Source organism: Anser brachyrhynchus, assembly GCF_964034855.1.
Source record: "Anser brachyrhynchus genome assembly, chromosome: 3".
Lineage (NCBI taxonomy): Eukaryota > Metazoa > Chordata > Aves > Anseriformes > Anatidae > Anser > Anser brachyrhynchus.
This window is the reverse complement of record NC_137696.1, coordinates 47,346,101-47,373,976: the sequence shown is the minus strand read 5'-3', so window position 1 is coordinate 47,373,976 and position 27,876 is coordinate 47,346,101. Positions and strand designations below refer to the sequence as shown.

Below are 27,876 nucleotides of genomic sequence, written 5' to 3'. Positions count from 1 at the left end.
GATGTGAACAAATGTGCCAAACTCACTGCTCCAGGAAGAGGGCAGAACTTAATAATTGGTGCCGATGGCGAGCTCAGCTATTGGCACAACACTGGGAAGGAGGGACTAAATGATGCAGTGTCTGAGTGCTCAGGCAGGATTTACACATCCTCTATTCTATTTATATATGTTTTAAAGGGGACACCACTGCAGCAAGTAAAATGATGATCCAGTGTCTGCTACACCAGGGCTGTTTCCTTGGGATGCTCCCCTCCAACAACGAGAGGGCGAGGGGGGCTCAAGAGCCCACAGCTCTGTTTCCACAAATGCAATCCCCAAACCCTTCCAGCTATACCCCTCTTTCTGAGAGGGTTTCCGTCCCTTCAGCTTTCCCCACGCTTCCCCAATTAAAATGTTCCGGCCCTGGACACAGGAAGCCGTGCACAGATGCACGCCCAGCTTTCCAGCCTGCCACCGTGACGGCTGGAGCTGCTGCCCAAAACCTTCGAAGCAGATTTTTAATTTAGAATTTTTGGCCAAGCTGTGGCCTATGTTAAACCTTTCAAAACACCCTGGATCTCGTGCAGATCTCAGTTGCCTTGAAGTAAACCAGCAGCAGCACAATTGAACTTCCCAGAAGCAGCCATGGGTCAATCCACAGGGAGAGGTCATCGGGATCCTGACCATTGCTTTACCAATTGCACAGAGGAGAGGGCAGCTTCTAGTTTTGTTCCAGACTCAGTAGAGGCAGACCCTCTGTTGCTTTTTTCTTTTCTTTTTTTTTTTTTTTTTTGGTCGGTTTAATGGGAATTTAATGTATCTTTTTCTTCTCTCCAGATGTGTTAACAGATACACAGATCTACAGCTTTGTAGCCAGATCACTGAATGAATGTGCAAAGAAGATAAGGGAGAAAAGAGCTTTCCCTTGTCCTCTCCAGAACATGCCAAAGCCTGTCCTAACCCCCAGGGTGTCCATGCTACCTTCCCTGCTGCCTCACAGGACCTAGTGGCCAGGCAGGGCAGGAGCACCTGCAGCCTCTCAAAGGGACACCAGAGGTCTATGAGCACTCCTGTTGTAGGGCATCACAGCAACATTATCAGCACCCTCCCATCTATCCCTGATATTTCACATGAAGGAAAAGAGCATTCCTGGACAGCCTGGTGGCACTGCTCAGCTTCTGAGGTCTGTGCTCTTCTAGCACTACTGCGGCATTCGACGTGAGCTTTGCCATCCTCCCTGTGCCAAAGCATCTCTGCTTTTGAAGGAATACCCCCACAGTACCACCATGTGGTGGAGATGTCAGCAGTGTGCAGAAGCTGTTCAGATGCTGGGATGACACATCATGCATGGGAAATAACAGAAGAACATGCCCTCAGGTCCACCCAGCCCAGTGCTCCGCATCTGGCAGGGTAGGAGGAGGCACCTGGCAGGGGAAGAACATGAGCCTGGCCATTGCCTGCTGGTTGAGGTGGGTATTTCCTGGTCAGGAATATATTTGGTTGGGAAATGAGAAAGGTTCTGTGAAATGAGAGCAGTGAGTTCTGTGGTTGGCTTTTAAAAACAGGAAGAACTCACTGAGCTGGTTTAAAATGGAACTTAGGAGGCCTCATGTGGTGTGATGACCTGTGAGGAGGGGGACACAGCTCGATGGGCTGCAGCTGCCCTTGGCTGCCCTGTGCCTGGGTGCACCAGCCTCTCCAGGGCCGGCGGTGCAGCCATCTCGTCCTTCACCAGGCTCGGGACCAGGACAGGTCACACCACTATGCACAACAGGGCTTTTCTGAAAGAAACAGTCTCTTACAGGAGGCAAAGCACTTTGCCTGGCTTTTCATACAGGGCAAGCAGAGCCATCAAACATGAACTTTTCTCCATTGCTAGTGAAGGGGGTCAGAGTTTAAGTCAGAGACCTAAGGAAGGCAGTCTGGATATCAGTTGTGCTCCTCTTCTGGCCAGCACAAACTTAGGAGCTGAGGCTTGCCTCGGCTCAGACAAGTTCTCGACATTTAATTGCTCTGTGCCTTAGTTCTCTCTCTGCAAATGGAAATCCTGTGATGATAGCTGTGTTGAAGGCCTGAGACAGACATGAAGCATCTCTCCTTTGCAGTGGGTGGCACTGCTAATTGAGCTCGCTTAGGCAGCAAATACACTGGTGTTTTTTTGACAGTCTCCAGTTGGGCTGAGGCCTTTGGCGCCAGGCAGATTGAAACACATGCATCATTGTTCATTTTCAGCTACTGTTCCTTTCCTTTGCTGTTAAAAATGTAGCATAGATCCATAGCTCAAATATATAAGGCGCCGGGTGACTAATGCATAGCGTTGGCCTGGGGACTGGGCTGTTCTCTGCCATCAGGCATGGCTGCGGAGGCTGAAGCACTGCTCTGCTCTGTGACATTCTTTTCTCTGCACACAATAATTGAATGAAGACCGTGAATGAATTGGCTGTGGCAGCTTTATAAATCCCTCTTCAAACCTAACACATACTAAGACTGTGTTCTTTTGAGTTGGACTTTCTTACCATTCTGTCTTGACATTAGTGTATTATGTCACCCGTCACTACAGGGAAAATGACAATAGCCAGTTTATATATGTTGGAATGAGATAGGCTAGTTATAAGGTGTCCACTGTGATTCAGCATTTGCGGAACTATTATCACATTTCCTTTCAGCCGACATTGCTTGCTGTAACTGAAAGTATAATTGGAGCAAGAGACTTGCACAAATCTGCCGTCCTATAAAATCTGATTTTGAAATCAGTGTGAGGTAGAGTCAGTTCCACAGATGCACTGATTTATTTTTTTTTTCATCAATATTTTTCTTTTAAACAGTGTGCTGTTTTATGTCAAAAAATTCTCAGGGAAGTGAGTGAGACAATATAGCTGCTCAGCATCCCGGAAAGCTCTGCAGACCTGGGCAAGTAAAGTCTTATGATCCCCTGATTAGCAACTCTCCCAGCAGTGAAGAAGTGTGCAATAAAAGCTTTTGGGAGGAGGCAAGACTTTTCTGCTACAGAGAGCCTTGGTGAGGCTTGGATTTTAACATGAATTTTCATGTAGCTTCTGCTCACCATACCCAGAACTGCCTGACCACACAGGGTAAGATTCCTGCTCAGTGACAGCCACTTGCGTGCTCCACCCCTGTTGGGTTACCCATAGCCTCCTATAAAGCTGCTTCTGGTTGGTTTGGGGATTTGGTTGGAGTGAAAATGATGGGGACTCAGGGTGGATGTCTTGCAAAGGGACAGAGAGTGATTGAAATGGACCAGAAACTAGAAGGTGATGGTCCAGGGGAAGGAGGCAGAAAGTGGTGCAGAGGTGACGTCATCAAGGGATGTATAGCACAAACAAATAGCTAGCAATAAATGCAGAAACCCAAACTACATGATGTTTTTTTCAAATAATTTTCAATGAAAATAAATGTGGCATTCTGCCAAGGGGACAGCTATAACCAGGGAGAAAATCATTTCACAAACAAACATGAGAAGAGATCAGCTCTTCAGGCTAGGAGAAATGAGGTGTGTGGTCCCTTCCAACCTTGAGATAACCTTGGGGTGAGATCCAGACTGGGAAGGAAACAGCAGAAGTCAATGTAACTTGGCACTGGCTATCGCCGAGGGAGTGTGATATGTCAGACTCATTTCTAAAAGTCCTGTCTCTGTCTGTCTCAATTAATGAGGACTGAAGTGCCAGCAGTTCTTGCACAGACTGCACAGGATGGTGCATGGGTGCACAGTAGCTTTCCAAACCTGTTCTTTGGACATGCCAAGGTCCATCAGCATAAGTAAGGACCACTTGTGCCTTCTTTCCTCCAAGGCAGAAATCTTTTCAGAAAGGGGTGGGAAGGAGGCCAAGGTTCAGTCGGTCCTTTCCCTTCTGCTTCATCATTATGATCCAGGTCTCAGGGAGGCATGTAGTCCCAGCCTCCTTCATGCAACCATGGACAGCTTTTGTGGCAGAGGGTGCAGATACTGCACACATTGCACGCATACTGGTCAGTATTGTGTGTGTGTGTCTGTGTGTGGGGGGAACATTGGGCTCCTACAGAACCCCAGAAAGTCCATGTGTAGTCTTTAATTAAACAGTCATTTAGGTTTTAATCTTCATTCAGTGCATAGACCGAGTGATAAAAGTTCCATATTAAAGTTTACCTACAAAACTGTAAATGTAACACACACACCCTCACCCCGAAACAGCATTTACTTTCTTCTTGTGTGCAATGTAGCCAGTTTGCATACAAAAGGGTAAGATCACTTGCATAAGGATATTAAGTTCTAAACTGAAAAGAAGACTTACTGTGGAGATGTAGGACTGATCCTATGTTTTGCCACTTTGCATTTATTGGTTTAAAAATCATCTAAAAACTGCTTGCTTTCTTGCCAGGTTTTGAGAAATACAGTTTAAGATATAAAAGTATAAAATGCATTGCATCTGCAAAACAACCCACAGTAAATAATATCTATTCACACTGTATGTAAATTCATGCCCTAGATACACAAACACTAGTTCAGAGACTTGTTGGCAGGAGCTGCAGTAGACAAATATACAAGCTATTGGCAGAAGAAGTACTTCCATTATTCATTTGTCACTGGTACCCAGGACTGTGATGCTATTCAAGGTAATGTACTGTCTCAAAATAAATCTTTTATCACTACTCACTTTGGTAGCTGGAGCTGGCGATGTATACAAGCACATACAGATGCAAGGCCAGGAGACAGCCATGCCTTGCTGGAACTGCTCCGCTGCAGCACAGTTTTATTTAAACATTATGCACTGTTCTCTTCTGGGGTTTTATCAAGTCAGTGGTCAGATATATCCCTGCCAATGTGTACAGAGCCCTGTGTGCACAGTATCTAATAAGGCACCCTTATATTAAAGACCAGAACTGTGTGAGTCTGCACAGAGAAGTAGTAATGGTGAGTGACTGACAGTATTGCAAAAGGTGAAGGGATTTTGTGGTTTCCTGTAGCTTAGACTACAAGAGTTATAACAGGACCCAGAACAGAGAAGCAGCAAGATTAAAAGAAATAATGATAATTAAATTATATTCAGTAGGCTGGACTGATCCTAAGATAAATTAAACCTTCTTTAAATCCTGAAGATATACAGCAGTGTTAATAATATTGATCTCAACTCAACTCAACTCAACTCAAGTCTATCTTATTTGAATTAAATCAGGCTTTTCATCAATTTAGGTGTTAGTGCAGAGTTGAAAATTGACCAAAAAAAAAAGGGTAAAATTTTATGCTGAAGTGTTGCCTAACAGCAACACGGGAACTGTTTATGCATAACCACATTTAATTACAATTTCATATAGCAAAAACCAGAATGACAACTTTGTGCTCAAGAGAGTATTTTAAGTTTAGAACTTATTATTCAGAATCCTACCTAATATCTGAAGGGTGGAGGGAAACTGGTGTATGGAGTCTGAAGCATAGCAAGGGAGAATATTTTATGGTGTAAAAACTGAAGGAGATAGGAGAAACAAGGCAGAGAAAGATGGTTCCCATAGAGGTTAATTTAATTTTTTTTTCCTAATTAAATAGTAATTAAGGTCTTTGTACTAGGTTAAAATACTCAAATGGGAAGTACTAAATGCTTCCTAAAAATATTAGTGGAGATTTCATGACATGATGGAAAGCAATGAGGACATTTCTTGTATGCTTTGGGCCTAGTCCATAACACTCCGCAGACTTTCAGGTGCACTTGTATTCCTGTGCCGTCTCTTCCTCCAAACAGGAAATAACTAGTAGCAAAGAGATTAAGGGCAGGCTTTTGAGGAAAACATCTATTCTTGAAGAGGAAAAGGACAACATCTATGAGGCAGGAGGTGCAGCTGCTCCCACAGTCATCACGGGACACCAGGACCTGCCAAAGAAGTGGAGCTTGGCTCCCGTGGATTCCCCTAGCAGCTGGCAGTGGTAGGAGATGGGGAAATGTTTCAGGGAGGTGAAAGCAGGGCTGGCGATGGAGGATCCACCAGCAAGCACTGCTGGCGTATTAGCAGGCACAGGCATGCCTGTATACTGCTCACAGCTACTGGAAATTGCCTCCAGTGCATGGCTGGCCACTGCCCTGTCATGGGGATCCCCATGCCCTGTGGCTTACAGCAGCACAGCTGCCCTGGAAGAGCACCAGGCCTCATGGGATCCCCCCAGGGGCTTTTGCCAGCCACCTCACTGCTCCCTGGAGTGCTGCCAGGCGTTGCTGGTGCTGTGCCACAGCCCACCATCTGCAAAAACAAGTTCCCTCTGTGAGCCCTGTAGCTTGCAGGCCAGCCCCAGTGATGTGTGTTCACCTCCTCCACCACCAGCACCCACACCATATGGATGGGCTGCAAGAGATCATTTTAGCAGCACCCTTCCTCTCCTGTTACATAAAATGGCATTTAGATACGCCAATGAATTGGCTGTGGGCTAGGATATGCAGTGTAGTGTGCTCAAGATAATTTCATATGTGGTTCTTGGAAACTCACTCCTCTAGGGTCTGATTAACAAGAAACTCCTTGCTTCTCAAAAGGTTGATGAGGGAAGTTGATAGAGATAGTCTGGCTTTAATCCAAACAGGGAAAATACTCTTTTTCAAATTAATTTCACAGTTCCCATCATCTGCTGAAAATACAGCAACAACAGTCAGAGTCCAGTCAGTAACGCTAAAATCTTTGTTTTTCTTACCCAATATTTTTTCCCTATATAGATATTTTTTCCTTCAAAATCCTTTCAACACTATCCAGGTCTTCATGTCAGTTGAAATCGCTGTATTTATTGATATTATAAGATTGTTAACCCACCATTCGCTAGAGTATGTAGACACCAAAATTCAATAGCCTAAGGAAGAATCAATGTTATGGGATAAATTTCTGGTCTATCTTCTTACAAGTGAAACAAACTTGCCTACTTTGGCTGGAGAGGTACCGGTCCTGCCCATTGTTCTTCATGCCTCTAAGTGTTAAAGACATCTGTTCTTCATGTGGTGTGGTCATCCGTCTGAGTGACCCAGATTAAAATGTGGTCCTGCAGAGAAATGAGCTCAGTGAACTTGTTAAGAGCAACCTGAATGACCTCTGCTACAGAGAGAGATCAGGGACTAAGCCAGGAGGCTGCACGTGTTCTATTGCTCAGTACATGTGAGTGCTCCAAGTGTACCTCTTGTGCAGTCAGTCAGTGTAGTGGGATGGACATGTATTTTTAGGTGGCTTAGACTGCAGACACAGTCACTGGGAATCAGGTATGATTGGAATTATTGTTCAGGAGGGGATTCCTGCATTTCAGCATTTGTTTGGGTTCTGAAGTGGGACCTCAAACTCCTGTGGGACAATGCATTCCCCCCAAAAAACGTACAGCATTGTTAGGAACTTCACTTTCACTGGTCTGCTGCTGTTTGTTAGTTGCAGATGTGTAACCAATGAAAAGGAAGGTTAAAGAAAACCAGAAGCAAACAACCAAATTTATGTGCAAGCCTCTTTAACGATACAGAGCAGCAACCAGAGATCCCACACTGAGGTTTTAAGGTGTTTGCTAGCATCTGTACAAAAAAAATGGTCAAAATTACTCATTAGGGAGATACACTGATCTTCCTCAAAGCTTATGCATCATGTAGGCACGGGTCATCTCAGCAGTGGGAGAGTCCCTGGAACAGGAGCAGGCTTGAGCACTTGCCTCCGTGCCTCCCTCATGGCAATCAGAGAAGCTGAGAAACTCAGTCTGACAGCCAAATAATGAATCCTTCTTTTCTCCTTGCCTAGAGAAAAATGCAGGTATGGAGGTGGAGCTCATCTTTTTCTCTTAGGGAAGACAGGATTGAGCTGTGGGTTCACACTGTAGCTAAGACACCAGTCAGACCTGGTGAGACTACTTCTGGGACCACCTCTCTCTCCAGCCCCCTCTGTGTGTAACCTGGATGATTACCTAGGGTTTTTGTTTGTTTGTTTCTCTCCTGCCCTGTTTTTCTTTTTCTCTCCCATCCCTCTTACCTCACCGTTTGCTTCCTCTGCAGCCGCCCCTGCACTAAGAAGTCTTGCCAAAAGAAACTTCATTTTACACATAAAGTGGCTGTGGGCCACTAACACTCAAGGCTTGTTTGGCTAAACACCGCTGCCTTCCTCAATGGCATAAGCTCCCCCACACAATCTAGCTGGTGACACAAAGCCAAAAAGGGCACAGCTTTGCTCTTACTCCACAGCAGAGTCTGTTCCAGCGGTGGTTGTGAGTGTCAGTGGGCAAGGCTGAGCTGACTGAAACTGAGAATGCCGTTTCACGTCTCTCTTCATTTTGGAAATATGTTTCTCTCTGCTTGTTCAAGCTTGTGAACAGCCAGGCTGTGGCATCCCATCAGGAGTAGCATGCTTGGAAACCTCGTGATTCTACTTGGCTGGAAGAGAGGTACTGGGAGTCCCCAGCCTCTGGGGAGAGAGAGAGAGAGTTGTGCAAACCCATCATCCTCGAAGAGGAGGAACGGAAAGGAGCATGAGCAGACTGAGAAGTGTTTCTGGGCCAAGCCAGCACCAGCTCTAGTGAAGAGTCACCCTCTAAAAGAAAAGTCATGAGATGCCCAGCAATGTGGCTACCAAATAGGAGCTTCACATCTTTCCAAGCAAGGATCTTATCATCAACCAGTTGTCACAGAAAGAAAAAGGGAGGGAAAATCCTTCTTCTCTGCATGGCAAGCCTCAGGGTCTTTCTTGCACAGAGCAAAGTATAAGTATGAAGTTTTGTTGGACTGATGTTGCTGGCGTTGCATAGAAGCCATGTGTGAGGCCCGTTTGTTGTCTAGAACAGACAACAGGAAAATATGTGAGTCTTACATAGCCATGAGAAAGCCAGGCTCAGAGCCTTCATTCGTTCTGTGAGCAAAATAGGCTGTTTGCAGGCCAGCCCTGGGATCTAACTCATTATTTGGCAGCTATGGTGCATGTGCAGACAATGACCTTTAAGGATAATCTAGTTCCCTTTAATTTTCTGGGCCAGTCTCCAAGAAGTTCTCTGGTAGGTTCCCTCTTGTTGTTCCTATGTAGCCAACAGTTCCTCTACCACAGGAAGATACCATTCTGCACTGGCCTGTGGCCACTTCTGTGAGTCCTGTTCCTGTTAATACCCAAGCTATACAGTGATCTAGGAATCTCACATCTCCACATGTACTTCTTCCCTCAGGACCTTGACGGCCTGTGGCAGTCACATACCAGCATTCCTGTTATGCAGCTCCTTCTTCTGGCTACCCATTACCCGGTTTTTGGCAGTCTTGCCTCATTCAGCTGCCCCACAGCAGTGGGGACAGCCCTCTGCAGCAGTCTTCCTGCAAACCCTGGCCTCAGCACAGCTTCGATTCCTGCTGCAAAGCATCACCTGGCTGGAGTATTCACAGTTCACAGTATTCATAGTTTGTGCTACTTCTGCAAACCTTGCAGGTCTTCTATGTTTTGTCACCAGAAAGGAAGTTTCTTTTTAGAGAAAAAAAAAATAGAGTAAAAAGAGATGGAGAGGAAAACAGGCAAACAAAGGCAAAGCAGTCTCATAATCTTACTGAAGTTACGGCATCAGAGGATGTCATAAAGCTCTTAAAGAAGATACAGATGTTGTAAACAGATGGAGAATGTAGCATCTGCACAGGTACCTACTGCTCTGTTTCAAGGGCTACTGCCCATGAGGGGCTATATGTGTTACCTACCCTCCACCCACACAGTACTTTCTGCTTGCTTTGCTTGCTGCTTTCTTGATCTCTTTTACCATTCTTGTGCTTCTAACGGCCACAGTCATGCCCTCTGAGCACCACAGTAACCATCACCATACACATCACCGTATGCATACAAAATTACTGTGGCCAGCCCTGCATCACAATATGATCCCCGTCTTTGATGGACTTGAAAAGTAAGAAACCATCAGGTTCAAATAACTGCCACATGTTTGTGAGCCTGCAGGCTAGTGATCATTTGCTGCAGCATCCATTTCTGCTCCTTTGTTGTCTCGGTCTCAAACCAGCATCCCTTGTACATGCTTTTACCATTCAAGTGGAGCAAATGCAAACATGCATCCCTGTGTTGTGCTCGCAAGAACTTAAATATAGCGGGAACATCTTCAGTAAGAAGAGAAAGTATGGGAAATTCTGGGCTTTCATGTGGTGTCACACAAATTGAGGGATAAAAGAGTGCACAGAAAATAAAATTGTAGGAAGCTGAGCTCTGAGCATATGGAAGTCCCTAGGCCCACTGGTAGCTTTCTATAATGCCTATGTTACATGGTCAGGAGGTGCTGCAGGGAGCACCAAGGTGTTTGACTAGGCAGTACAATGTATGTAACAGTGAGGGTGAGCTCAGTCGGACAGCTCTGCACCAGTGGCTGCTAATCTGACAAAACTGCCTTGGGTGGTAAGAGCTTATGTTCTGCAGTGCAGGGTCAGGAAGGCTGCATGAGCGAAGCAGGGAGATCAGAGAGACAGCAACTTGCACATGGCCTTGTGTTTGGACTGCAGACTTTCACTCTAATTTCTGAAAGAGTATTTCGACCTAAATGCTCATCTCTGGATCAGATTCCTCATTCCCTTCAAATGTTCAGCCTCACCTTCCCTATCCCCATGCTGTCATGGGGCATATCTTCAGGGTACATTTATACAACAAAAGACTGCCTTTGCAGACAGTTTCTTTGCCAGACCTAATACAGATTACTCATATGGCTCATTTTTTTCCCAGGGTTTAAGCTCATTCGATCAGTTACCTCTGCCTGATGCATCCTGGTCCATGTCCATACATAATGAGAGCCTGCAAGGCACCTCCATGAGTAAATTTCTACATCTCCAGAGACTTCATTTCTGAGGCATTTCTGGTCTTTGTTTTCATAAATCTGAGTCCTTGGTTCCCACTTTGATGACTGTTTAATCACATAGTTTATCCTAAAACGAAAAATCTCAAAATAGCTCCAGAGGTAGCTCACAATTAATTGTAATCTATGCATCTAAAACTTTTTTTTATGTTAAGAATTACCCTGTGCTTTGTTTGGTATTACAAAATCTTAAATAAAAAAACACAAATGTTAATTTAAAATGAGAAAAACAAGTCTAATGAACAGCTGCTAATCCAATCAAACCCCATACCTAACTTGGTGTTGAGGTTAGGTGTACTCGTCAGTAACCTGATGGGTAATATCTTACATCAGAAAGATATTTGGAATCTAGGAAATTCAGAATTCAGATTGAATTAATAAGAAAAAGAAGAACACCTAATAACTGAACAGAAACTATGTTGGAATTCCCAGCTCTGTCATTGAAAAAGGATGTGGAAAATTCCAGAAATACTGAAATACCTTGAGCTATTCAGAACAAGAAATGTAGCTCGTTCTGTCCCAGACAAAAATTCTTTGTAGCAAACCAGAGAGCAGTGGCAGCCACTAGTACTTTTTTTTTTCTCCTAAATTTACATACTGTGCTAAGAAAGATGTAACTGCTAAAAAGTTTTAAGTTTTCTCATATACAGGAGTCTTGCATAATTGCATAAATTAATTGCATAAATCCACTAGTTATGGCAATGCTTTTTTAACACATTTTTTTAAACGTGTCAAAAAAATTCTGTCCTTTTGTTCATGTTCTGTACTCATGGTACATAGAGGTGAATGGATTTTCCACTTGGCTTGGTGAGGAGCAAGCAAGGAGTTAAAAACTTCTCAACACATTAATTGCTTATAGGCTTCCAGAGTGGTGTTGGTGCTGATGCAAGGGAAATGTGCATATAACCTCTCTCTTATAGCTGGGATTGATAAACCTGAAAAAAAAAAAAAAAAGAAAACACCAACAAACAAACTAAAAAACAAACCACAGATGCACACACACACAAGTCCTGCTGCTGTGAATTCAAACAAAACCTGCTTCTGTGTGCAGTTTCACTTCCCTGTGCAGCTGGAAGCATGGGGCCTACGCCTGGCTGGGAGCTGTCAGTCATGGAAACCTATCCCCGAGGGACTATAATTACCCAAACCCAACTGTTCAGAAAAGGGTACTAAAAAGCAAAGGTTCCTGAATAATGACATCTTCCTAATTACCTAAGGGCTTCTGTCTTCAAGAGGCTATTTGATCAATTCTATTCTCAGAAACTCTGAAGCTAAAGTTCATGCTGTGCTGAGGGAGCAGCTTGATGAACCCGATCATGTTTGCTTTCTTTGAGTATCTACAGTGGCAAAAGCTGTTCTTCATCCTAATGGCTCTGCCAGAGACCAGCAAAGCCCTGGCTGGAGGATTCTATATACACATAAGCATCCAAAAATATGTTCTTCCAAAACGTATCTATAAAGCACCTCAGCCTCTTGTGTTTGCAAATTAAGATGAAAATCTCATGACACCAAGCTCTTCTGTGAAAGTTTCTAAAACACCTGCTCCTTAACGGGCTAGAAGTTCCCAAAGAACCACTTTGACTGCGGCACAAAAGTCTAGCCCCTCTCTGAACCCTGGCCTGCAGGACCTCCTGCAGCAGCACTTCCACAGTTTCGCGAGGCTGCAGCTGGAAACGGATTCCCTCATCAGGAATACGTGGCCTGTTATTTCCAGAGTCTGTCCCCTTTTCCCTTTTGCTATAAAAAGAAAGAACAGAAGGCCCTGAAATACTTCCTCTGTACCAGTGGTTCATAGTATTTTTAGCTCTCATTCCCCTTTCTTTTCTGTATTCATTCATCCCTTCCCACACATCTGCTGCCCACCCTGTCCTGTCTTGGTGCTCTGTATCCTAACCTCTAGCCTCCACACCAAGATCTTACTATTTAACACATCTTTACCTCCAGAGAAGATCAGTGATGCCCCCTCTGCAGCAAATGCAGCCCTGCCTCTGAGCTCTTCCACCTCTGTCCATCCACATCCATCCATGAGTGGAGCACCCTTGCTCCCCACACTCTGTCCCTGTGGCTCAGGGCAAATACCTCAGTCTTCATCCTTCTACTCATTACAGCTGCATCTCTACCTGTATGCCATTATTTATTTGTTATTCAAAGCATGTGGGCTTTGCATTTTTTATCCAGAACATTCTTGCTTCTCTTGTTTGCCTGGGCAAGCGAAACCTTAGAAGCAGGCCCAAACACATCAGCCTCAATAGTGAGACAGTTTTACTCTTTCAAGGAAGCTTATGCAGCGATAGATCTCCAGAATGAAACACTACCACATAATTAACATTCATTAGATGTATTTATGTCAGTGAGTAGCCCCAGACATGTAGGCTGATGTTAAGTGAATGCATACGACTGCATGCACTAAGTAGGTGTTCAGTCACTTCAACACTTCACGAGTTAAAGTCAGCTTTAATGGCAGCCCACATTTGGCACAGGCACTTTTTCAGCTGAAGGAATGGAATCTGATTCTGTTTCAGTGGAAAGACAGCACAGCTTTCAGCTTCCTTTGAGCTGGATAAAAAGAAAAGAAAGGAATAAAGAGATTTTCCCTACCATTACTAACCATTGCAAAAAGAATATTTTCTGATAAGTTTCATTACTTTCATAAAACTAAAAAATAGGTGTGTGAGTTTGATTCAGACTTTTTAAAAATATTGCCTTTGGCTTAAAGGAAAACACAGACCATTTCAACTGAGAAGGAGAATTTTTCAGGCTTTTATAAGCAGAAGAAAAAGTTTTCTAATGGAAGTCCCAGAACAACCTCAGCAAAAAACTTTCTGTACCAAGGCATGACAGAAAGAGGAAAAGGTTGGGTTCCACATATACTAAAAGCACATTTTTAACAAGCTGTTCTTTATTGTATTGAATCACAGTGTTTATATGTTTTTCTCTCTACAAACAATTTTTTGTGCTTTAGACAGAGGAGGGAGGAACAAAGAAAAAAAATATGTCAAAACAAAGCAACTTATAAATGAACTCAGATTCATTCAACTGAGATAATCAACACATGCTGTACTTCAAAATTGTTGGAAAGGACAACAGAATGACTCCATTAGACAAGCTATTGTACACAAAACAGACCAACTGAGGCAAAATACCTTGTGAAACTGTAGAAAATATGTATCAGCCATTAGAGCTGGGTTTCCTTCGCTGCAGTACATCCAGACCAGAATGGACAAAATGTGACACTCGTGTTTGTACTAAAGACCAGTAGAGAGGTAACCCTTTTCATCTTGCATTTTTCTCAACAGCCCTTTTCACAAGTCCATTCCCTCTTCCTTCTCACTACACTGCTTAATTGTCATTTTTGATGGAGCACTGCAGACTCTCATGGTAAAGCTCATTAAACCCCACGGATTTCATCTTGAACCAGTACTGTCACTTATTTCCCTCAGCAAAGAGGAGATTTCCCCCTGGTGCAAAAACAAGAATAGCTGTGGTCTTGAAAACCTACTAAACCCAGTGATCTGTAAAGAGGAGAGGTGACAAAGCAACGTGGGTGCTTCTTCTTGGTATTCTTATGGATCATAGCTTGTTCTCCTTTGGTTATTCCTCTGGCACAAAGGGGGAAGAAACACCTGGGTCTCACAGCTCTAATAAACAACAGCTTGGAAGTGGTGTAGCAATGGGATCCATACATGAATTTGGAAATACAAAGCAATTATGAGTAAGAGCCATATGTTTCCCTGTGTGACTAGTGAAAAGGTATGGAAAGAGCTATGACCTGCAGAAAACTGATTAATAAAATAAGCTGTGCAAATTTTGATGTGGAACCCAGGGATATTGCCCTGCTTGTCTGCCACAGAGGGTAATTGCTGTTCAGAGCAGCTATTGGGTTCCAATTCTTACTAGGAAAACTGCTTGGTTTTTTATACAATTTTATACCTGTTACATTACAACCAGACTGATACCTTTAAGGTAGCCCAATCCTTTAAGGGAAACTGCATTACACTGATTTTTGGAAGGAAAAACATCTGCATGGATTGAGGGTGTCATTTAGCTGCAGCCCTTCTAGAAGCTGCATGCAGGTATGTTACACTGCTGCACTGATCCAGTGTGGAAATCAGTTTGTAGCTGGTTTAATAAGAGAACGTTATAGTCTGCCTGTGAGGACAGGGAAGGCAGCAGATGGATCTCTGAAGATGGGGGTACTGGAAAGGTTTTGGCTGGAGGTTCTGATAGCCTCTGGGCTCTGGGCAGCCTTTCCATAGCGTGAGGGTCAGGGACATGCGGGCAGTGCAGCAGGACCCTCACACTGCACTTTGTGCTGGAGCTGCTCCATCCTTGCCACTGCCAGCTATTGCAGATGGTGTCCCTGGTGTCAGCCCAGGACTAGGCCTCATAAACTGCACAATTCAGCTGTACATCAGGTACGTCAGGCAGGTTTCCATACTGGTGAGAAGCAGCTACACGTATACTTTGCACATATATTTTTGTGACCAGGCAACATAAGATGGGATCTGACTGTCCAACAACCTATACTCAAAGTGAGGATTTCTTTCTCTTATGTATATACTTATCCTTCTTCTCTACATTGCCTCATGTGTTCTCCTTGGTTGCCATCTCCTACCATACACCCACTTTACGTTGTTTTAACTGGCTAAATATCCATACATTTAGTGTATATGGAAGTTCCAATCACTAGCCATACCTTTATTCAGTTAGAGTCAGATCACTGATATTACGTTCGGATAGTGCCTCATTCACACACACAATTTCCTCCACACAATACTTTGTGTGTCTTGTGCAGAACTCATCTGACGACAGACATGAGTTTTCTGCTCATTTGGTCTATTATCAGTTGTGTTTTCAGGCTCTCTATTACTCTCTATTTCTCCCTTATACAACTGCAGCAGTTACATGTCACCTCTCTTAGTAGTAGCAGTGCTTTCACCTCCCAAGGTGAATTCAGGTCATTTGCAGCACTTCAAGACACAGTTGCTTATGCAGTACTTAAAGACAGCACGGGAAGAGCAGGCACTACCTCTTCACAAACAATTTAAAGGTCAGAAATAAATCTTCTATACAAACAAAACACCCTGTAGATGATACTGATAGCTGATGTGGAAGGAAGGGTCATGAGAAACAGCATTGTCCAAACAGAGGGAAGCTCAAATGCAGTGAAACCGAAAGCTGCTGAACACCTGTGTGGATTGACATCACATCCTTTGCACCCAGAAAGTAGAGGGGAGGAAACTTGCTGAACATCCCTGGATGATATAGGAGAAAATTTGGAAATACGTTAGCAGTTCCTAGGCATGATGGTACAAGACCTGATTTGGAGGTAGAACTAGGAGCAGAAATATAAAAAGGTCTAAATGGGGCTGCCATCTTGTCTGTGAAGTATTTAGAAGTATTAGAAGTATTGAAGTCAAACCTCTCCCTGACATTTGGGTGCTCTCCCATTTTCCATCTGCAGAAAATGCCGGTATATACATTTCAGTCACTGGTAGGAAATGCAAGTGTGCACCAGCCCCTTGACAGTCTGCCCTCAGGACTCAATCTGCTGCATGTGTCAGGCAGGCTAAGCATAACAGATGGGACTGGCGGGTGGATACTTGCCAGTAACAGAGATCAAACTAGAGCTGTGTTCCTGTGGCTGGATGAAAGACATAAACAGGCAGAACAACTTCTAAACCTGCATGGCTGACAGACAACCTGCATCTCTCACGCAACAAATTCCTCAGTCCCTCCCCAGGTGGATGGGGCTGTGGGTGCAGAATGTGTGTGCAAACATGTGGGTTGCGTCCTAGACCTGGCAGAAATGCAGGGTTTCTGGGTCAAAGAGAAATTCAGTTTTTAAAATTGTGTATTTTGTCCCTTTTGTCTCATCTGCTCTTTCTCATCTCTCCTGTATTCACATTTCCATTTATCTTATCCATGCTTATTTAACCTACACGCACACAGACAGAAATAAAATTAAGCACTCCGAGATCAATATGATGCATGAGTGTTTCCGCTTGTGTGTGTTATGTGCTTTTTGCAACTTTCTGGCTACTGAACTGTAACTTCCATGGGTCAGAAACTGCCAGCTAACCTTGTGCTACAAAGATCCATCCATGGTTGGTCTTAAGACGCTAGCACAATAAACATGAATAATGGTGATGATGATACATCCTGCACAGTGTCACCCAGTTAGCTTCTCTTTGACCTATAGTAGATCAGTGAATTGAACTTGTGCCCTGGCCATTTACTCTAGTGTCCTTGCGCCCTGCACTTCAGGAAGCAAAATTTGTTTCCTGAGCATCTCTGGGGCTCATGCACCTCAGAACCATCTCCACCCAGATCACTAAAAATGTGATTTCATCCCTTGGAAATAACGGAGAGGAAAATCAAAGCCAGATTTAAATATGGTTTGATGAGTTTTGCATTGACTTTTTTTTGCAGTGTGGTGTAAAATGCAGTTCAGCTAGGCGGCTTAAGTCTTCTCTGAAGAGTAAGAAACAAACCTGTTTCTGACAATCCTTTAAGACCCCCATGTCAGCTTTCCTGTGCTGAGACTCAGGAGGATGAGAATACAAAATATTTCATCAAAATAAATATAAACAATATCCTATGGTTCAGGAGTCATGGCAGCTATTGTCAGGGTGATCCTGAAGCTTCCCAGGGTCCTCTGGAAATGAGCCACACCAAGGAATGGCTGGAAGCAAGTTGTTACCTCTTCTGCTGTGGGATTGGTGACAACCCCAAAGGAGCTGGAAATCACCATCTAAAAAGCAGAACATTTGCAAAAAGAAAACACCTTCAGATGGGCCAAAACTACCCTTGTTCTTAGTGTGGAGAAGTGTGGTGTGTGTCCTCTGGTCCTGTGCTCCCCGGCTGTGGTGGATGGAGGTGGGAGGGGGACCCTGGGGGACCTGTGACACACAGAGGGGTGGCAGCACTGAGGTCCTCCAGATGGAGACTTCCCAAGGGCTGGGGATTGTGTCCTTCTGGGTGTTACCTTTCCACAGTCAAGATCAGTGGAGGTTGCTGCCTCTGGGAGGAAGGAAAGAGGGAAGGAGGAAAATAAAATGAAAAAGAAGGAAGGGGGAAGGGGGTGGGAAGTCCATACAACCCTTCAAAGAATTGTACTTTGTAGCTAGAAGGGATTTGTTAGAAGAAAATTGTTCAGACTCCTTCCACATGAATTTCCTAAGGGCAGTATATTTGGGACCTTTGCCTGTCAGTGTTGATACCAACCTGTAATTTAAATCATACCCGATGCCAAATTCTGGGGGGATTCATCTCCCTCCTGCTATTTCCATAGGGAAGACCCAGGGGCCTTGTTTTCATTGGGACATCAGAAGAGAGGTCTCCCTAAGTCACTCCGGCACTGTACTTCAGTTCTCTGTGTAACATTTGGGAGCCTGAAAGCATGTGCAAGGCATGGGCACCCTCAGAGACTTTGGAGGTGAAAGGCAGCGCTTGATGGGTAGCTTGAAGTAATTAAATGGTGGGTTTCGAGATGGGTTTGTGTGTTTGCCTGGAGGGTAAGGCTGTTGTTGATAAGTGAAAATTAAATGTCTTTTGCTAGTTCCATCAGGGTGACAATACCTGTCAGATGTATCCATAACTTGCACTCAAATCTCTCTCACTTCCTCCCACTCTTTAAAGTAATAGTTATCTTCATCACCTCTGGGCTTGTATACTGTCACTGGGCTGGAACAGACCTTAAGCTGCCATCCTCTGCAAGGTGGGAGGGAGGAGAGGGAAAGGAAAGGAAAATTAAATGAAGGAAAGAAGAGAAAAGAAGGAGGAACAATAAGCCCACAAAAGTTTGTTTGTTGGTAAAACTTCTCTTGCAGAGGAAGTTCTTCCACAGTGTCACTATTCCCAATCCTGCAAAGTTTTTTCTAGTCTGCCTCCACCTTAAACACATTGTTTCTTGTTCTAATCCTAATGCATTTCCAGATTCATTATTTCATCCCAACTTGCAGCAGTCTTCTACAGAGTCAATGACTCTTAGCATGCTTTCTCTAACATTGCTGCTTATGCCAACTGAACTCAGTTCTTCAGTTATTCCCCACAGCTCATGGCTTCAGAGCGTTCTCTGGTCTGTCACTGCAAGCTCATCTCCCCCCTGACTTGGTAAGCCACAAACTGGACTCCGTATTACAGGTTAGCCCTTCAGTGCTGCATAGAGGAGACTTCAAATGTCTTAGAGACCTTTCTATTTTGGCAACCCAGAATGGTGTTTGCTTTCTCACACGCAATTTACAACAATGTATATATGCATTTCTGCAGTACTCCCACCTAGTCAGTGGTTCCCAACCGTTTTTGCACCTCAGTTTTTTGTACTCTTTTCAAAAGAGATGCACTGTTCACCTTTCATCCATCTTCCTGTACCTCTCCTATTCTTCATGAGGTCTTAAAAAAAATAAAAAATAATTTGACAGGGACTTGAGTGGTGTAGGATGAAGTACACTGCACCCCACAAATGTGAAAATATTCTTACTGGTGCATTCTAAGCCAACCTAGGCAAAGCACCTTGCAATACATTTGGTCTCAGTTCATCCAAACTTGCATTTTCCCTGTTTTCAGTTGAGCAATAAAGACCACCCCAAATCTAGTTTAAAAAAACCCACCACCACATTCACCACCACCATCACCAAAAACAAAAAAAAACAAACAAAAAAAAAAAAAAAACAAAAAAAAAAAAAACCAAAAAAGAGGGACAAAGAAAAGAAGCTTTCTGGCTTGAAGAGTATTTTATCTTCTCACTCTTTCAAGGAAGCCTTTGAGAATAACCCCTGCCAAACTTTATAAAGCTAAGCAGAGAACTCTGGTGCATCCCTAGCCCCTAATGCTGCCAGGGAGCTGCCACACTGTGGGAGGACCCTCCTCTGTGGGACTGTTAGGGTGGGATAACGCACCCTCAATTATGGCCAGCCTGATGTTGCAATGCAAAGACAGGCTCACTTTGCACTCAGGGAGTTTCATGCATGGATGCTGAAAAAATAATAAAGTATGGTACACCAAAACGGGATATCAAAGTCTTCTCAATGGCGGAAAAACTGAGTCTTCAAAAAAAGGCAAAAAAGCCCCTTCCCTTACTGACATGAGATTCATCCTCTGGTAATCTGCTAAAGTCACTGGCATTAAAAAGCATTTTGGGAAAGCAGGAAGCGGAGGCTTATGCTTAGGGCAAACAGCTGTCCTTGACTGCATTTCCACGTGTAAAAGGTGCCTGAAGTACCGGCACAGCACAGAGAAAATCTATAGATGAAGAACTCATACAATAAGGGGTCGGTGGGGTTTCTTGATATAAAGCTAGGAATAATCAGAGCTGCAGCCAAGGTGCCTGGAGATATGGGTGGCAGTAATTAGTTTCATGCTGGGTTTAAAAGATAACGTATTAGATGTAATCAGCAACAGCTCGTGAGACAACAGAAGACAGGTTCAGATAACTGGTACAGAGAGAGATGGTACACCGAGGCAGCACTGTGTGAAATAATCAGTTTTCCTTTTGCCTGGTTCTTATTAGTGAAATATGATGTTCACAGATGTGCCCAAATTGGATGAAAAAATAATATTTTGCCTCTTGTGCATGGAATGTAAACTTTTGCGATGGGAGCAGTAAAAAATGCTGGTGCAAAGCTTAAGTTTCGGGATTGACACTGTTCCCTCTCCCCAGACTTTTAAAAGCCCCGTTGTATAAAGATCCAAGTTTCCCAATTCTCTCCTGAGTGAGGATCTTCAGCCTGGGAGGTGCCCAACCAGTTGTAGGGTTGCAGGTAGGAGCTTATGAGCAGTCTGAAGATCCACCTCCCTGCTTCAGCCACCCCTCTGCTTTGCTCCCCAGACACAAGGGTGTGTGGCACAGCAGTGCCAGGGATGTTCACACCCACTCCAGGATGGGGAAGGGACTCCTGTCTTCTAGTCCTGCTCCTGGGAAAGCTCTGCCTGAGGCATGGCAAAGGGAGGAAGAAGGCAGCTGAGTTACAGCCAGGGACGGAGATTATTCTGGCAACATGTTCACGAACCAGAAGGTGAAAACCTGTTGGTGTCAGCAAGAGAAAGAGGCTAAAAAATGCAGATGGTGTCAGTTAAACAAGCTGGGATCGTAAGGCTGCTTCTTTTCTGAGTGAATATTAAGTACCCTGATTGTGGATTTTGGAGTCATAAGGCAGTAGATTATTCAGGTTCACATTATTATGCCCTTCTTAAAAATGACTTTGTAACCTTCATTCCTCAGCAGAATGAAAGAGAGTGATGCCTGAAGAGATGCTAGATGAACTATATACACTTAAGAAGGCTTATTGCACATATGGAATGAACACAAGGTGCACTTTTTTTTTTTTTCCCCCTAGGTAAATGGAAGAAACATTTCTGTTTTCAGCAAGAAACCAGGCAGAAAGTTTTCTTCTTGTGAAGAAAAGGTCACTTCCTTTATGGTGTATGGAGGTAAGAGAGAGTGGTTTCAGAGGTGATAGCTACCTGGTGTGAATCTGTAGAAGACATTGGCTCTAAACCATGTGTGGGGACTGACGCGTGTCCCAGAAGATTTCCAAGAGCTGGTGGGATGGACAGAGGCTGCCTTCATGAACCACTGTCTTTCAGGCTTGACCGGCTAACTGCTATGCAGAATTAGTTAGCTGAGAAGTCTTTCCCAGAAATAACCTACGAGCTTAAATAAATGAATCTCAATTAATAGACAAACTAAGTTCTTGGGAAAACAGGAGTTATCTTCATGTTTCTTTGACATACTCATTACCTTAGGAGGTGCGGTAAAGAGGAAGCTGAAGGTCATTGGAAAGAAAAGAAGATTCAATCTGAAGTAGTTTGTTTTATCACTGAAACTACAGCATTTTCCCCTTACTGTTTTTTCAAACCTAAATATCCATTATATTTCATTGGTGCTTAGATTATCTGTTCTGTTCTGTTTTGTTATTAGCAAGTGTGCTTATAGTGGTATAATTGCATGACAGAATGATATCAGAATGACATTTTTTCCTTGTCCAAGAACTTCAGAAGACTTCCAGCTGCTTTGGGATCATACAATAGGGTTGCTAAGTGCACTTAGTCAGAGGCACAGATAAAAAGCTCTGTTATCCATCATAGACTCATTTTTCAAACTGTGTTTTCTTCAATTGTAAGGATATGATGTGTGCAATTTTATATAATAGAAAACGCATGTACAAATGACATTTTGTCTGTTTCTATAGTTGTTTGGGGACAACACTTTCCTGTTTCAGCTAAATGTTCCCAAATTCTTCCAATAGCTTCCTAAATTACCCTTATATTACTACTAGCAAAAATATCTCTCTAGAAAACAAGGAAGAACACAACATTGAGAAATAAAATACAAAACATATGGGAAAAGTAACAGGGAAAATAGTAATGACCTTTTTATCTATACAATGCAAACTTTTTGATGTACACTATATACACCATATTTTACCAGTGCCTCTGGGAAAATTGTCAATATACTAACTTAACCAATTAATGAGGCAAAGACTACTCCTACAACATCAATATCATAGAAAAATTCCCATTTAATGAGACGTGCAGAAGGTAGGGAAATCCCAGACAGTGAGATTTAGACAGAGTAACTGATAAATCAAGGGCCTGATTCCTCACTGTGTTGCTCTCACTTCACATTGGAGTACATCTGTTGAACTCAATGACTTCTACAAACATAAAACCCAGAGATGGATGTTGGTGAGTCAAGTGAGAAAGACGGATGCAATCAATATTTTTTTTGTTAGTGGCTTTTTCTCAGTTAATTTAAAGTCTTTTCAGATTGTTTTTCTGCCTCAAGGAAGTAGTCATTTGGTACATGATTCTTCCCAGAACATGTGTGGCTTCCGCAAGCACATGTTACAATAAAAGCAAAGCAGGGCGCCACGTATTAAATGCAGCAACCATGTATTAAATAGGCACATAGCAATCAAGTTACCCTGCCTGGTAATGGGCTTGAAGATTAAGGAGGAGAAGCAAAATCAGTGCCTCACCCAAACCCTGCTGGAATTGGTGAGTCAGGGAGCAAAGAGGGTCTCAATTCTCCTGCTGAGCCTCAGCTCTGCACCAAGAAAAAGCTCTGGAGCAAAATGCTGCCAATCAATGCAGAAAGGTGATGGGTTATTTTCATCTAAGAAAATTGCCATTTTAAATTTGTGGTCAGCATCAAATGAAGGGGACAACCACAGTTTTAGAAAGAAAGGAAAATAGCCAACATAATGCATGGCCAAAAGATGCCCTGCAAGATTCAGTGCATTTTGCTACCAGCAGCTGACCTTGGCATAGATTTCTGGTGTCCTCTGAAATGTTCTGTGGTACCTGAGACATCCTCCCTGACCAGACAGACATGATGCTGAAGAGCCCCTGGGAGACCTGCATCCTCTGTGGCAGTGCTGCAGGCCTGGCAGGGTGTCTGAGGCATTTCCAGTGGCAGGGGGTGCGTGTGTTTGGCGGCACCACTCTGCCTGAGCTCTGCCGGGATGCCAGCCCTCCTGCATAGCCCACAGATGGCAGTCACCCTGCTGCTTCAAATTTCAGACAGGCTGCGTCACCTCAGGAGGTTCCCATTGCTTTCACTTGGGTAGTCTGGAGCCGTGCTTCAGGTAGATGGAGTATATGAGAGACTGCAATCCTCTATACTTAGGAAAGAACCTCACTTCTAAAATAACACGATCAACTTAAAGGACAATTTTTGAGGCGGATAATCTAGTAAAGACAATCTCATTAATCTATGTGGTTTTCCAGCTCTGAATTAAGCCACTTATTTCAGATGAATCTAAATGGAAAACAGGGGATGGTTTATTGTAATTTTCTAGCTCTGTAGAGACGCGTGATTCAGTCAGCATATAAGGTATCAAGTATATTGCTAACTAAACATTTAAGTGAACCTTATTATGCGGTTAGAAAATCTCCGAGGAATTGTGTGACAAATGCCATAGGCAAATGGAAATATACTGTGAAAAAGAAAGCACCTCTGGAATACTTGCCATGGAGGATGTTTTGAAGAGCAGATGAGAGGAACACCTAGCAGAGAGCACAGAGAAATAATTGATCCCACCATGAAATGGAAAGATAGATTCAATAACATCTTATAGACTTTCTGTTACTTGATTAATTCCCATGTGAGCCCTCGATATACCATGGCATTCTTCACACGCCTACAACTTTTTTGTCCTTTGGCTTCTACGCAAACACTGTCACATTCACCTTTGTTTACTTCTTTCAGTGGCTTTCCTCTCCTTTTAAAGTGCCAACCAGTAATTTCTACAGATAACTTAAAGAAACATCGATTAGATCATACTATCAAGTAATTAAAGTTGTTATTAAAAAAAAAAAAAAGAGAGAGAGAGTGAGAGAGAGCAGAGTGCAAAATTAAGTCATATGCTCTGGATGGTTACTAATATTTTATTTATGTTGGTGAGCAAGTGTGATGGAGCATACATTCAAAATACCTTGTAGTTTAAGACATGTAGGACGAAAATCCATGAAAAATCCAAGCTTCTTACATTCTCTCATAGCTGCACTGTGCCGCAGCCCCTGTCTTTCTGCTGTTGAGACCTGCACAGAGTGTGAACTGCCTCTGGCTCCGATGTTAATCGCACTTGCACTAATTTAAAGCCAAAATAGCTGCTCTGAAGTCAGTTTAAAATGTTGTAGTTGAGAGCAGGATTAAAGTTTTAGGGCCATTTTTATAGGGAATTAGGTACCCAGTCTCTCAAAATTCAATTGTAATCAGATTAAAATTTGGCTCTAGGGAGTTTATTATCCAGTCTCTCAAAATTCAATTGTAATCAGATTAAAATTTGGCTCTAGGGAGTTTATACTTCTGCCAGTTACTTCTTACAGTGACCTCAGTGGTGTTCAGTGGTAATTGGGTGCCCAGGTATTTCAAAGGTATAGCCCTCACTGTCTCAGTAAAAGCCCGGTTTCTCTTCATACAGATTTGGTGTGCTGATGTCCATGTTTACAAAATAGGTCTTGCCCCTCAGCTGGCATCAGAAATATATGTTGACTTTTGGCTGAGCTTCTTCAATTTTGAAGTCCCCATCAATTCACATAGTCGTGGTTCCTTCCTTTCTGATATTAGACTTGTACTAGCATGTTACTTTGAATATGCCTTTCATTTTTTCAAGGGCAGCTGAGGATCTTAACATTTTTCTTTAGCTGATATTTGGATGAACATACTTTTGCATCACTTTGCCTTTTTTTCTATCTAATGAAACTTGTTGACTGTGTAGAAGTGTTCAATTAGTAGAGGCAGTGAAATTATTTACTGCAAATGAACTATCAGGTAAGGTCAACTTTCTCATCAATACTTCAGTGCAGAACTTACATCTAAAACAACTTTCATTATTTCCAAATATTCTTAGCAGTTTAGATTTGTTTATTTCAGTCAGTGGTATTTTTGGAATTCTTTCATTAGACCATAAATTACCTATTATTTTCATTACACAGTGGTCACCTGGCATTATTTCTTCTCTCTAATTAGATGATTGCATTTTTTTAAAGCAAAAATTAAATGAAGGCAGATGGGGTTGCATACAAATTAACATGCATCTGCAAAACTTTCTTGATAAAGTTCAACTTGGGCAAAAAAGACATTCTTAAGAATGTCTTAAGATATTAAATCATCTTTTTAGTTTTGTACAGTATATTTGAAGCATCTGAAATGCTTCTTTGCACACAGAGATGTTGGTGCATGGTCTGTCTATTTTGCGTAGTTTATTTGTTTCTTCACAGCTGATGGAGGTGACTGACTATGGCTGCCAAGGGGCCTGGAGTGACTGCCCCAGGGGACCAAAGTGATGGGGGTGCAGCAGATACCTCAGCTGACATGGGGGAACATGGGACAGACCTCCCTGGTGAGCGATGTCAGAGTGCTAACCAGTGTGATTGTGATGGTGGAGGTCACCCAGACAGCTTCCACCTGATATTACAAGAAGTGTTCTCCTTTCTCTCTGCCTCAAACACATGGAAAGTCACCCAGAAATACATATCCACTCCTAAAATACAGATGGGTCACACAAAGCTCTTGCTTCCTTTGGATGGTTTATTGTTTGCTGACTGGTGCCATGTGTTTGGCAAAAGCTATCTGTGGCCCTTCTTTAAAAGCTGGAGAAGTTGGCTGTTGCCCTCGTGTAACCACATTTGTGTGCAAGGTGCCCCTTCGGCTCTGCTACAGGAGGCTGACTTCCTTTAGAAATAGTCACTTTCATGCTGTTGGGATTTTTCTGGGTATTTAATGATGTGAGGTACTATAAGAGCCTTTTTTAGTATTACTAAAAGGAATAAATAAAAATATAAGAAAGAAGGAGGTGAAGAGTAAGACAAAACTTCTGAGCTACCAAAATTACTTCAGTTAGTATAAACTCTCAAAGTTTTAGAGGAACACAGCTGTTGTGAGGAAAAAAATAGTTTTGAATGAGACAATTTCAATCACTTTAATTTATTGCCAATTAACATAAACCTCCATTCACTGATTCCAGTACTGAGAAAACAAGTAAAGAAATAAACTAAAACTTATGGAAGAAGTCTTGGCTTCCCACAGACAACTCTCCCACCTTTGATGGTCTCATATCCCCTTACAGACAGTGACGCTGGAAGGTGAATCAGCTGATTAGACACCAAGGGTGTGTCAGACACTTTCAGCTGATTAAACATAGTCATCCAGCCCACTGGAACACAAGATGTTGGGTTCATGTGGCACACGACCTACGGGAGACATGCACCCTTCTGGGACACTGGGTGCTACACTATGTAACACAGAGCATCTAAAATGGTGCTGGATGTCTATACCGAATGAACTGAATAAATATTTAGATGGCTAGTTTAGGATGAACTGAACCATTCCCTAGGCTCTGGTGCTTACTGTGACTTAATTGCCACTGGATGTAACAGGAGCTTGCAAGACTAGGTCATATACAGGCGACTGATTGTGAATGCGGTTGTGAAATCCCACCCTCATTGTCTATACATGCCTGTATGGATATTGAATAGGAAAACTCTAACTGCTCATGTGCCTAGCTAAATTAAAAACTAGTTAAAGATCAGTGTGACCTGTGGGCAGAAATCAGAAGAAGCAGAGTAGGATGAACCTGTGAAATGCAGCACCTTGAAGAAGCAGGTACATGTGACTGAGGACTTTGTCAGAAGAGATAGGGGGTCTGTAGCCTAAGTTAATGTAGAAGACAGTGCTGGTGGGCAGAACACCAAGAAACTGCTCCAGAAACTAATAGAAAGTCCTAAAACTGTAGATTATGAAACTAGGCAGTGTGAAGATGATAAAAACATGTCCTACTTGTCATACAAATTGTAACACAGACCTTGAAAAGTATACATTGCTGAGGAACAGTAGAAATGAAGAAAAATGTCATGAGGAAGCACTGTAATAATGCAAGAAATACGACAAAATTTTGAAGAGAAAATATGGAAAAAATGTTTAAGTCAAACTCAGTTCAGAGAAGGACGGCTGAAGAGTTTTTAGCAGAATCATGCTACAGGTCTCTGGCGAATACTTACACGTAGAAATGAACAGCAATTTCTCTATTATTAGAAATACTGTCAGATATTTTAGTAATATAGTACGGTGCAATGGGATGACTACAGCTTCTTCAGTTTGGCCTTAGATTGCATGTGACTCATAATCCTACGTTGCTCCCAGATAATACTAATGTTATTATTACTGTAATGTTGCTCATGATTTCATTATGTTTAACCAGTCTCTGTAACTGGATAGGTTACAAAAACATCTAAGTACCTTTCTAAATGAGTTACTGATATCTCTAAAAGGCAAACTTTGATAAATTAAAGGAAGTAATTGCTGAAGTGGATTGGATTTGCTTTGGACTGTTGGTTAGCCCAAGGAACTGAGCATTGGAGAAGCATAGAATTTCCTCAATCAAAAGAAAAAAATCTATTTGGACCTTGAACCTCAAGTGACGGAAAGAAACCTGTTAGGGTTTCCTAAAGAGAGTTACAGGGTACTGGAAAACAGCCTCCAGAAAATTGGAACTAAGAAACACTTTTCAAAAATGCTTTAATAAAATCTTTTTCTTATATTACATTCTCCTCCATTTTTTAATTTCTTTGTTACCGTTCTGCATGAC

At 42.8% G+C, this 27,876-nt stretch overlaps 1 long non-coding RNA gene across 1 annotated transcript; it reads left to right on the top strand.

The window, feature by feature from the left end:
* On the top strand, positions 1-27,876 carry LOC308191701. The gene is made up of 3 exons (XR_013948217.1): positions 1-1,448; positions 21,121-21,214; positions 25,511-27,876. It is a non-coding gene; the product is annotated as an uncharacterized lncRNA (long non-coding RNA).